The sequence below is a fragment of the Echinops telfairi genome, unplaced genomic scaffold (genome assembly GCF_000313985.2).
Source record: "Echinops telfairi isolate 266 unplaced genomic scaffold, ASM31398v2 ScPeMD7_19;HRSCAF=73, whole genome shotgun sequence".
Taxonomy (NCBI): Eukaryota; Metazoa; Chordata; class Mammalia; order Afrosoricida; family Tenrecidae; genus Echinops; species Echinops telfairi.
This window is the reverse complement of record NW_022103916.1, coordinates 9,458,790-9,469,586: the sequence shown is the minus strand read 5'-3', so window position 1 is coordinate 9,469,586 and position 10,797 is coordinate 9,458,790.

Below are 10,797 nucleotides of genomic sequence, written 5' to 3'. Positions count from 1 at the left end.
AAGTGAGCCTTGCCAGCTGAAACAGGGAACTGTCTAAGGCAGCTGCACCCTGGTCCAGTCATCAGAAAGCAAGGGACCCAAGAAAAATTAAGGCGAGGCTCACCGAGCCATTTATCTCTCCACCCTTCAATTAATGCCACATGTGTTTATGGGACAGGCTTGCACAATAAGCCTTAACTATCTCAGCCATGGACTGCCAAAAGAAGAAACAAATCTGTCTTGGAAGAAATATAGACAGAATGCTTCTTAGAAACCACAGTGGCAAGACTTCATCTCACATACTTCGGACATATTATCAGGTAAGACAAGTCTCTGGAACAGGACACTATGCTTGGCAATGTAGAGGGGTAGTGAAAAAAGTGGAATACCCTGGACAAGATTGATTGACACAGTGGCTGCAACACGAGATTCAAGCAGGAAAACAATTGTGAGGACTGTGAAGGACCAGATCATGTTTTCTTCGGTCGTTATGAGTTGCAACCAACTCAATGGCACCTAACAACAACATGATCCCTGGCGATGTAGTGGTTGGGTGCTAGGTTGTTAACCAGGAGGCTAACAGAACCTACCAGTCCCTCTGCAGAATAAGATGTGATTGTTGGCTTCCATGGAAATGTACAGCCTTGGAAAACATGACAGTTCTACTCTGTCATATAGGGAAGTTATGAGTCAGAATTGACTTGAGGGTAAGTGATATTGATAGCTGACACCTTGTTGGTCACATACTCATGGTAACTCCATGCACAACAGAGCCATTAACATGAGTAGGGTCTTCTGTTGATAATTTTCAAAAGTACATTAACAAACCTTTCTTCCTAGTCTGCTATAGACTAGACGATCCTCTGAAACCTGTTCACCATCCCAGGAGCTATGTAACCCACCACTGACAGATGGCTGGTTCCTATACATGAGTTGTATTCACTGAAAATCAGATCCAGATCTCCTGCATGATAAAAGGCAAAAATTGGATTATCACTAGCCCCTTCAAAGAGTTTGTGTAAACATTGAATTAAAAGATAATGAAAAATATCCACAAACTTTTTGAAACCCTCTGTCGTGTGTGTGTGTGTGTGTGTGTGTGTGTGTGTGTAGTAAAATCTGTGAAAACTGGAAACTGTGTGAGGTGAAAACCTGTCAGAGAAGGCAATCTTAAATAGTATGGATCAGAATGAGGGATAGAAAAATGGTAAGACTACATGCTATGTGTATATATGTGCACATATATATCATATATTCATATATACATATATCATATACACATTTTAAAAAGTGACTGCTGTAGAGTTGATGCCAACTCATAGTGACCCTATAGGACAGGATAGAACTGTGCCTGTGGGTTTCTAAGACTGAAACCCTTTACATGAGTAGAAAGCCCCATCTTTCTATTGCAGACCGGCAGTTTCAAACTGCTGACCTTGCCGTTAACAGCCTAACATATAATGACTACACCACCTGAGCTCCCTTCACATACACATATATATGTATATATACACAGATATATACATGTATGTGTATATATATAAAAACAAACATATACATGCATGTGTATATGATGGGAGCCCAGATGTCATACACACACACACACATATACATACACAAACCTATACAATAGATCCCTCTCTTCCCAGTGAGACCTGTGATAGCCAGAATTTGATAAGAGTATTTTGTTTTTCTGAGTCTCTCAAGTTTTCCACCTTTGACAGGGTAATTTTATGAATTTTCTCTCTCTCACTTTATTGAGAAATATTTGAGTTTCACTCCTCTGACAGGTTTCTGCCTTAAAAAGTTTCCACCTTTCAAAAGTTTTATTATATATGTGGATATATGTATACAGTATGTGTATCTTTATATGTACATGTACATATTAGAGTAGGTTAAAAAGTATCACTATTAAATCATAGAACTAAACAAATGCATCAAAATATGACGACTTTGTTTCTCAACATATCCTCCACCTTAGATCGATTCTCTTCTAAAGGCAGTGGTTCTCTCTCTCGACCCCCTCCAGGAGAGCTCCGTGCTCTTTGAGCAGCAGTTTGGGCATACTCCAGGCACTCCAATTGTGCTCCTTCTACATCTTATTTGAGTTTGGGGAACCAAAAGAAATTTGAAAGTAGAAGGGCAGGGCTCTAGAGGTGATGGGCATAAGTTTTTCACACGAAATTATCTTATGACAGCCTTTACCACCCTTACAGAGTGAGCAGGTACATTGCAGCATGATGGAAAAAGATTTATTGGCACAACATTTCTGGCCTCTTTTTCTCCAATGTACTTTTCAATTTTCTTATTTTTCCGTTGTTTTAACAAATATCTATCATGATCGCTCCTTTAAATAAACTAAAAACAAAACCAGTGAGCTGTCCACTCTGCCTTGAATTCATCTTTCAGGTCTTTCAGACCTTCCTTAAAACACTTGAACCATCTAAAAATGCTCATTTCATGTGGAGCTACATTATCATAAATTCATAGAAAAACTTCAGTTATTTTAAAATAATGTAAAATTGAGTTTTAAGTTCAATATTAGCTCTTACTTCAAAATCATTTTTTCATTACACACAGTGTCCTTTTTAAAACAATTTTATTGGCACTTCATCCACACATCATAAAACCCGCTATTTCAATTATATCAAGAAGCGTTGTACAATTATCACCACAATCAATTCAGGAACATTTTCTTCTTGCTGGGCTCACTGTGATCCATGTCATTTTTATTTTTTATAACCGTGGCAAAAATATATACAACAAAACATTCTCCAATTCAATAATTCTACATGTATAATTCAGTGCCGTTGAGTATACTCTTTGTGTTGTACAGATATTATAGATATCCCTTTCCAAATTATCCCACCACCATTAACATAAACTCAATGCTCCCTAAGCAACAACTCTTTCTCCTTCACTTATTGGTCAAGTTTGGTTTCCTTTCTATTTTTTTAGTAGTTTTCTTGATATAGTATTCACATATCATACACTTCTGTGGTTAAGTCACTTTTTAAAAGGGTGGTATATATACCATCACAATCAGTTCTAGTGCTCCTTCCCTGAAGATGCAGCTTTCTACTCCTAAAAAGAGTCAGTCTCAGAAACCTCCAGGGGGCAGTTCTACCTTGTCTTATAGGGTGGTTGAATCAGAATCAAGTCTATGGCAGTGCATGCACTCTCAAGGGCAAGGGAATTTTGCAAATAATGTTTTATAAATAATTTTACAAATACTTCTTTTAGACGAGAACATGCACACTGCTAAAGATGAGATCCCACAACACAGGGAATGCCAGATAGATAAACCCCTCAGGGTCAGAAATGAGTGAGAATAGACACACCAGGAAGATTAGGGGAAAGTGGGGGCAGAAAGCAGGAATCGATCACAAGGATCAACATAGAACCCCCTCCCAGGAGGACAAACAATGGAAACGACAGAGGATGATGTAAGATATGAAAATAATAATCTATAACTTATCAAGTGTTCATGAGGGAGGGTGGGTAGGGGAGGGAGGGGAAAAATGAGGAGCTGATATCAAGGGCTCAAGTAGAAAGAAAATGCTTTGAAAATGATGATGGCAGCATACGTGCAAATGTGCTTGACACACTGGATGAATGTATAAGATTGTGATAAGAGATGTAAGAGCTCCCAATAAAAGTATTTAATAATAAAAAATAATGTTTAAACTCTGTTAAAGCTGATAAAAAATTCATAACCTTTGATCTTAATAGTGTTCCCATCTAGGCATGTAGGTAAGAAAATGATCATACATGTAAGTGAAGCAATGAGTGCACCGAGAGAGGATAAAAACTGGAAGGAAACATGCCAAATGCGAATTGTGGTCCTCTGAGTGATCAGTTTTTTCTGTTTTATTTTGAATATTTTTGTAGTTTTTTTTAAATTTTAAAAGCATCATGTATTGATTTGATATGTAGGAAAAATGCAGTGATTCACAGAAGTCGTTTACACCTCTTTTTCCTCCCCTAACAACAACAACAAGAATTTCAGAACACATTACCCATCTTATAAATTACAAAATTAATTTGTCTTTTTTCAGTTATCCTTTTTTGGGGGAAGGTAACCTAACAAGACTAAAACAAGTATATTACTGAAACTACATATCTGGAGTCATTCACTAATTACAAACATGTTTAACCATGTTTTGTTCGGAATAAACCCAAAGAATTAAATTTTTACTTGCATATATATGTATATGTTGTTATGATTAGATGCCACTGGGTAGATTCTAACTCATAACGACTGGGCACATAACAAAACAAAACACTGCCCCATCCAGGGCCATCCTCCTGAGAGTGGATATGTTTGCATCCATGGTTGCAGCTCCTGTGTCAACCATCTCATTGAGGAACTCCCTCTCTTTTGCTGACCCTCTATTTTACCAAGGGTGATGTCTTGCTATAGAGGCTGGTTTTTCTTGATAACATATCCAAAGTCCATGTGATGAGTCTCACCATCCTTGCTTCTAGGAAGCATCCTGGATGTACTTCCTCTAAGACAGTTTTCTTAGTGCTTCTGGAAGTTCATGATGTTTTCAAACTCTTGCCAACATCATAGTTCAAATGCATCAATTCTTCGGCAGGCTTCTTTAGTCGTTGTCTAGTTTTTGGCAATTGAAAGTGCCATGGTCATGGACACCTTAGTCCTCAAAGTCACAACTTTGTCCTCTTGTTCTTTAAAAAGATCTTGTGCGGCCTATTTGCTCAGTGACATATACATTTTTGATTTCTTGACTGCTGCTTTCATGGATAGTTATTTTGAATCCAAGAAAAATGAAATCTTTGATAACTTCAGACTTTTCTCCATTTATCATGATGTTGTCTGGTCCATTTGTGAAGATTTTTGTTTTCTTTACATTAAGTTTTTATCTGCACTGAACATAATATTGAGCTGTTATCTGTACTGTTATCTTTGACCTTCATCAGTAAATGCATCAAGTCCACTTGGCTTTCAGCAAGCATGATTATTATCATTTGCACATCTTAGGTTGTTAATGAGCCTTCCTCCAATCTTGATACCACATGCTTCTCCTTATAGTCTAGCTTCTTGGATTGCTTGCTCAGCATACAGACTGAATTACTGTAGTAAAAGGATATAAACCTGACACACACCTTTCCTGATTTTAAACCATACAGCATCCTCTTGTTCTGTTTGAATGACTGCCTATTGACTTCAAATAGGGTTTTTTAGATGGTAAATCATTACAGGAGCCTCATCTTTTTCACACAGAGCAGCAGGTGGGCTTGAACCCCTGTGGTTAGCAGCTTTGCCCCACAGAACCACTAGGGCTCCTTATTCCACCCCAGAATCCCTCTATATTGTCACGTGATGCTTAATGTTTTTCTTCAGTTACCTCAGTTTGAAATCTGCTGAGTGTTCTTCTCTTTAGGTTTTCTAACTCAAGGTCTTTGCAAAATTCATTATAATACTTTGTCTTCTCAAGCTATATGCGAAATTTTCATTTCAGCTCTTTTACTTCATTTTGCCCATTCACTTTACGTTCAAGAGTGTCTTCTGAGATCTGCTTTGTTCTTTTCATTCATCACTGTCTTTTTAGTGACTTCTTTGCATTCTTTATGTATGATATTCTTGCTGCTGTGCTGTTAAGTGCCACCAAGTTGACTTCAACCCATAGCACCTCTATGTACAACAAAATAAAAGACTGTCTGGTCCTATGTGATCTTAACAATTGTTATATTTGATCCCATATCATCCCAGAACCCCTCTGGTCTTTGGTCATCAGTGTTCAGTGTGTCAAATCTGTTCTTGAGATTGTCTCTAAATTCAGGTGGGATTTACTCAAGGTTATATTTTAACCCTAGTGAATTTAATTTTTTTCTTCCTGTGATCAGTTGTAGATCAGATAATTGTGATCTACATAGTTTTTACTCACTGATTTTTAGAAGTGGATCTCCTGACCTTTCTTCCTAGTCGCTTATAGTCTTTTCCACTATTGATGCCTGGCCCAATTTAGGCTGATTCCTGTGTCTAATCTTAGTTTGGAGGCTGCTATGAAACCTGTCCACCATTGACAATGTATTCATTCATTTGATCTTTTGCCTGTCCTACAATTGGAGTGCTTGTTGGTCAAAGTACAAATCTTAATGTAGAACAACAGTTTCAGAGATAAGCTCTGTCAATTACTAACTTCAGAAACTTGAGCAATACCCATCAAGTCTTGTTGAAGCTCTTTCTTTTTAAAAAATCATTTTATTGGGGACTCTTACAGCTCTGATCACAATCCATACACACATCCATTTTCTCAAGCACATTTGTACATATGTTGCCATCATCATTTTAAAAACATTTCCTTTCTACTTGAGTTCTTGTTATCAGCTCATTTCCCACCCCCATACCTCATGAACCCTTGATAATGTATAAATTGTTTTTTACTATGTCTTACACTGACCCACTCTCTCCCTTCACCCACTTTTCTGTTGTCCACCCCCCTGGGATGATTATATGTTGATCATTGTGATCGGTTCCCCCTTTCTCCTCCACCTTCCCCTTGCTCTCCTGTTATCTCTACTTTCATTATTGGTCCTGAGGGTTTTATCTGTCCTGGATTCCCTGTATTGTGAACTCTTATCTGTACCAGTGTACATGCTCTGATCTAGCCAGATTTGTCAGGTATAATTGGGGTCATGATGCGGGGGGGGGGCAAAGCATAAAAGAACTAGAGGAATGTTACATGTTTCATTGGTACTATGCTGCACCTTGACTGGTTTGTCTATTCATTGTAACACTTCTGTAAGGGGATGTCCAATTGTCTACAGATGGGCTTTGGGTCTCCACTCTGCACTCCCCCTCATTCACATCAATATGATTTTTTGTTCTGGGTCTTTGGTGCCTGATACTTGATCCTATTAACACCTCATAATCACACAGGCTGGTGTGCTTCTTCCCTGCGGGCTTTGTTGCTTCTCATGTTGATGGCCGCTTATTGATCGTCAAACAAAGTGTTCTTCCATTGAAGGAGTACTTGAATGGAGGCCCAATGTCTGTCTGCTGCCTAATACTTAACAAATAAATATATGTACATAGATATATTTCTCTATTATTATATATAAATATACTTACATATGTTCATGTGTGTATTTAGACCTTTATACATGTTCTTTCATCTATTTCCTTTTACTTTTCTCTTGTTCCACTATCATGTGGAATTTTCCACATTCAATTTTTGGCAATTCCTCTTGGCTACATTGCCCTTGATCAAGCCCCACCAGACATCCTACACCCTCCTTGCCATCAATTTTATATCACTTTTTGTTCTCTTGTCCCTGGGTTTTTTGGCACCCCCCCCAATGAAGCTCTTTCTATGGTGAATTAATTAACTTCTTCATCTAAGCATATTTTCAGTGAACAAATTAAATACAGTGTCTATCCAGTATTCCATACTGACTTGTACATCTAGACCTTCATTTTGCTGTCTCTTTCAAGAATTCAAATCTCACAATGTCTTGGTTAACCTTTACTTATTATGGAAAATTTTATATGTATACAAAAGTATACAATTACTAATTTCTTTCATCTATCTATAGGTTCCCAACCTTATTTGGACTACTTCCTATATTTTAGAAAAAAGAAATTATTCCGTGCCTCCTGGCAATTACATTATTTTTAGAACTATAGCCCATAATCCAGGATAAAGTGCAGGTATCTGCTTTTGCAGCCCCTTTGCATAGTTCCAACACCCCGCCCCTCAGGGGACAGTATTATCCATTTTAGGAAATACTGACCTCACTTCTTACTCTCTCATATTATTTGTAAGAAAATTCTAAGCATCGGATTATTTTATCTATTAATTTTTAAAATATATATCTAGGTTAGAGGGGTTTATAAAAGTCATACAGTAGCAACATTGTAACATTAAATTTTTTAATGATTCTTAAGATTATCAAATATCATCAGTTCCCACATTTCCAATTACCTCATAACTCTTTTTAAAATTTGAGCTACTATAGTATTCAAATTAAATCAACAAATTTCAGTTGTGTGACTTGTCTCTTAAATCTCTTTAATTCTGTAGATATCCATTCTTATAGCCTTTTCTTTCTTTCCTTTTTTGAAGACACTGGGTGGTAAATTCTTATATTTTCTCTAGTCTGGATATTACTGAGTATATCCCCATGTACCATTTAACATGCTCTCCATCTTCAATTTTTTTGTAAATAGGATCTAGAGGTGTGATCAGACTCATGTTTAATCTTTTTGGCAAGATTACTTCATATCACCCTCAAGGCTTGGCGGGCCAGCTCCACTCTCTTTTCCTCCCCCTTTATTTGCTCCCATGTGCTCTGATCAGACATGTCCCTCTCCCTGAGCTGCAGCTTCAGTGCTGTCCTCTGAAATAAATTCTTCTGGGGGGAGGGGAGCTGTCCACATAATTGGGATTGGGACCGGCCCCTCAGACTTCTCCACTGGTTTCCTACTCCCCACCAAACCTTGAGGACGATATTCCCCTCAGAGCAGCCAATCCACAGAGAAGACCATATGGCTGGCCATATGAGACATGACATCCTTCACTGAACCGTAGACATACAGGGGACAACACTGGAGACACAGTGTGAGAATTGCGTCTGATCTGATCGCAGCACACCACACCAAGGCAAAACACTAAGGGTGTGAAACTGAACAGCAAGGGGAACAGAGCAACGAAGTCCCCAGGGAATACCAAAAATAGACTTTGGGGCCAGGGCTTAACACCCCATCAGACTCGATTGGAAAACACTCCTAAAAGTCAACAAACAATCCTTGGACTAAATACAGGCTTTTCTTTTTTGTTGTTGTTTTTTGTCATTGGCTTTTTGTTGTTTTCTTTTCTTTTGTTGTTTGTTTTGCTCTGTCTTGTTTTTGTGCATGTTATTATCTCCAAAGGTCTGTCTAAATAAGATAGGCTGGATGAACAAAGAGAACAGGTTTAGTATGAAGGTAGCAGATGGACATTGATATCCAGGCACCATCAACTTTCTTCACCACATTTGCTTATGCACCCATCTGTCTTCAGCGATTTATCGGGAAGGTGAGCACACAATGATATGATTTTTTGTTCTTTGATGTCTGATAACTGATCCTTTAGGCACCTCATGATCACACAGGCTGGTGTGCTTCTTCCAAGTGGGCTTTGTTGCTTCTGAGCTAGATGGCCGCTTATTTACCTTCAAGTCTTTAAGACCCTAGATGATATATCTTTTGATAGCCAGGCTCCATCAGCTTTCTTCACCACATTTACTTATGTACTCACTTTGTCTTCAGTGATCAGCCTAAACCTCTCGCAGTTTCCTGTCAGTTTACTACTCCAACCATTGTTGGATGATCTTCGGCAACATTTTACTTGCATGTGATATCAATGATATCATTCTGTAATTTGAGCATTCTTTTGGATCACCTTTCTTTGGAATGGGCACAAATATGTATCCCTTCAAGTCAGTTGGCCAAGTAGCTGTCTTCCAAATTTCTTCACATAGAGAAGTGCTTCATCAGCTTGTTGGAACATTACAATTGATATTCCATAAATTCCTGGTGCCTTGTTTTTAAAGCCTAATGCATTCAGAACTGCTTGAACTTCTTCCTTCACCACCATTCTTTCTTGAACATATGCTACCTTGTGTATAGTCACTGTTTGTGTTCTTGAAAATATGTATTTCTTACAGACTTTGGATTCACGGTCAACATTCTTAGAAGCAGTAGGTAAGAAATCAAATGAAGAGAATGATGATGGCAACAAATGTACAAATGTGCTTGACAAAATGGATGGATGGATGGATTGTGATAACAGTTGTTTTCAAAATGATGAAAATAAATAAATAATCTTTAATAAAATGATAAATAGCAGATGTATTCATTTGAAGAATACGAATCATGAAAAAAAATCTAGAAAATTACCTAGAATGCTGCAAGAAGAAACATTATACATTCTGTTTATAATTTATACATTCTGTTTGTAATTTCTAGTGGCAACCTTTATACTTTTAACGTGTATACTTGATTTCATGTAATTCTAACCAATATATTTTTCTCTTCCCAAATACAAGATGGCTCCAATTCTTAACTTTGATAATCATTTAATAAAAATTTCTACCCCCTCAAAATAAGATTACTTCGTACATGTGGTGTGTTCTTCCGTCACAAAATACATAATATTTGTCTGTCTCTCTTTTGGTAATTTTAGCATCTATTGATAATTAATGCCTATTGTTGACTGCTGTTGAGTTGGCTTCTGAGTCATGGTGGCCCCAGGCACAACAAAACAAAATGCTGCTGTCTCTGTGATAAGTTATTGATCAGATCCTTGTCATCTGTAGGGTGTTCACTGATTGAATTTTAGAAATAGATCTCCTGACCTTTCTTCCTACTCCATTTTAGTCTGGAAGCATGGTTGAACTCTTCAGCAGCAGTATCATGCAAGCTTCCACTGGAAGATGTGTGGTGGATATGTTTGAAGAGTATTGGCCAGGCAGTCAACCCAGGTCTCCAATAGAGAAGGCAAAAATACTACCACTGAGCCACCAATGCCCCACACAATCCCTGTATCCCTTAACAATGACTGATTTTATTATTGTTGTTCTGTATTACAAAACCAATTCTAACTCATAGCAACAACAATGAAGCCAGTTATTTAATATGATGGATTATTTTGAAATTGGATATCTAAAGTTAGTAGAGATAAAGGCATGAAGTAGCTAGCTTGTCAATCTTTACTGGTGTATTTCCAGTAAAATTGCTGAACAGGGGGAAGTAAATCCTTCATGTATGAAAAGGACAATAGCTAGAATAGCCAGAGGGTAATCTAAAAT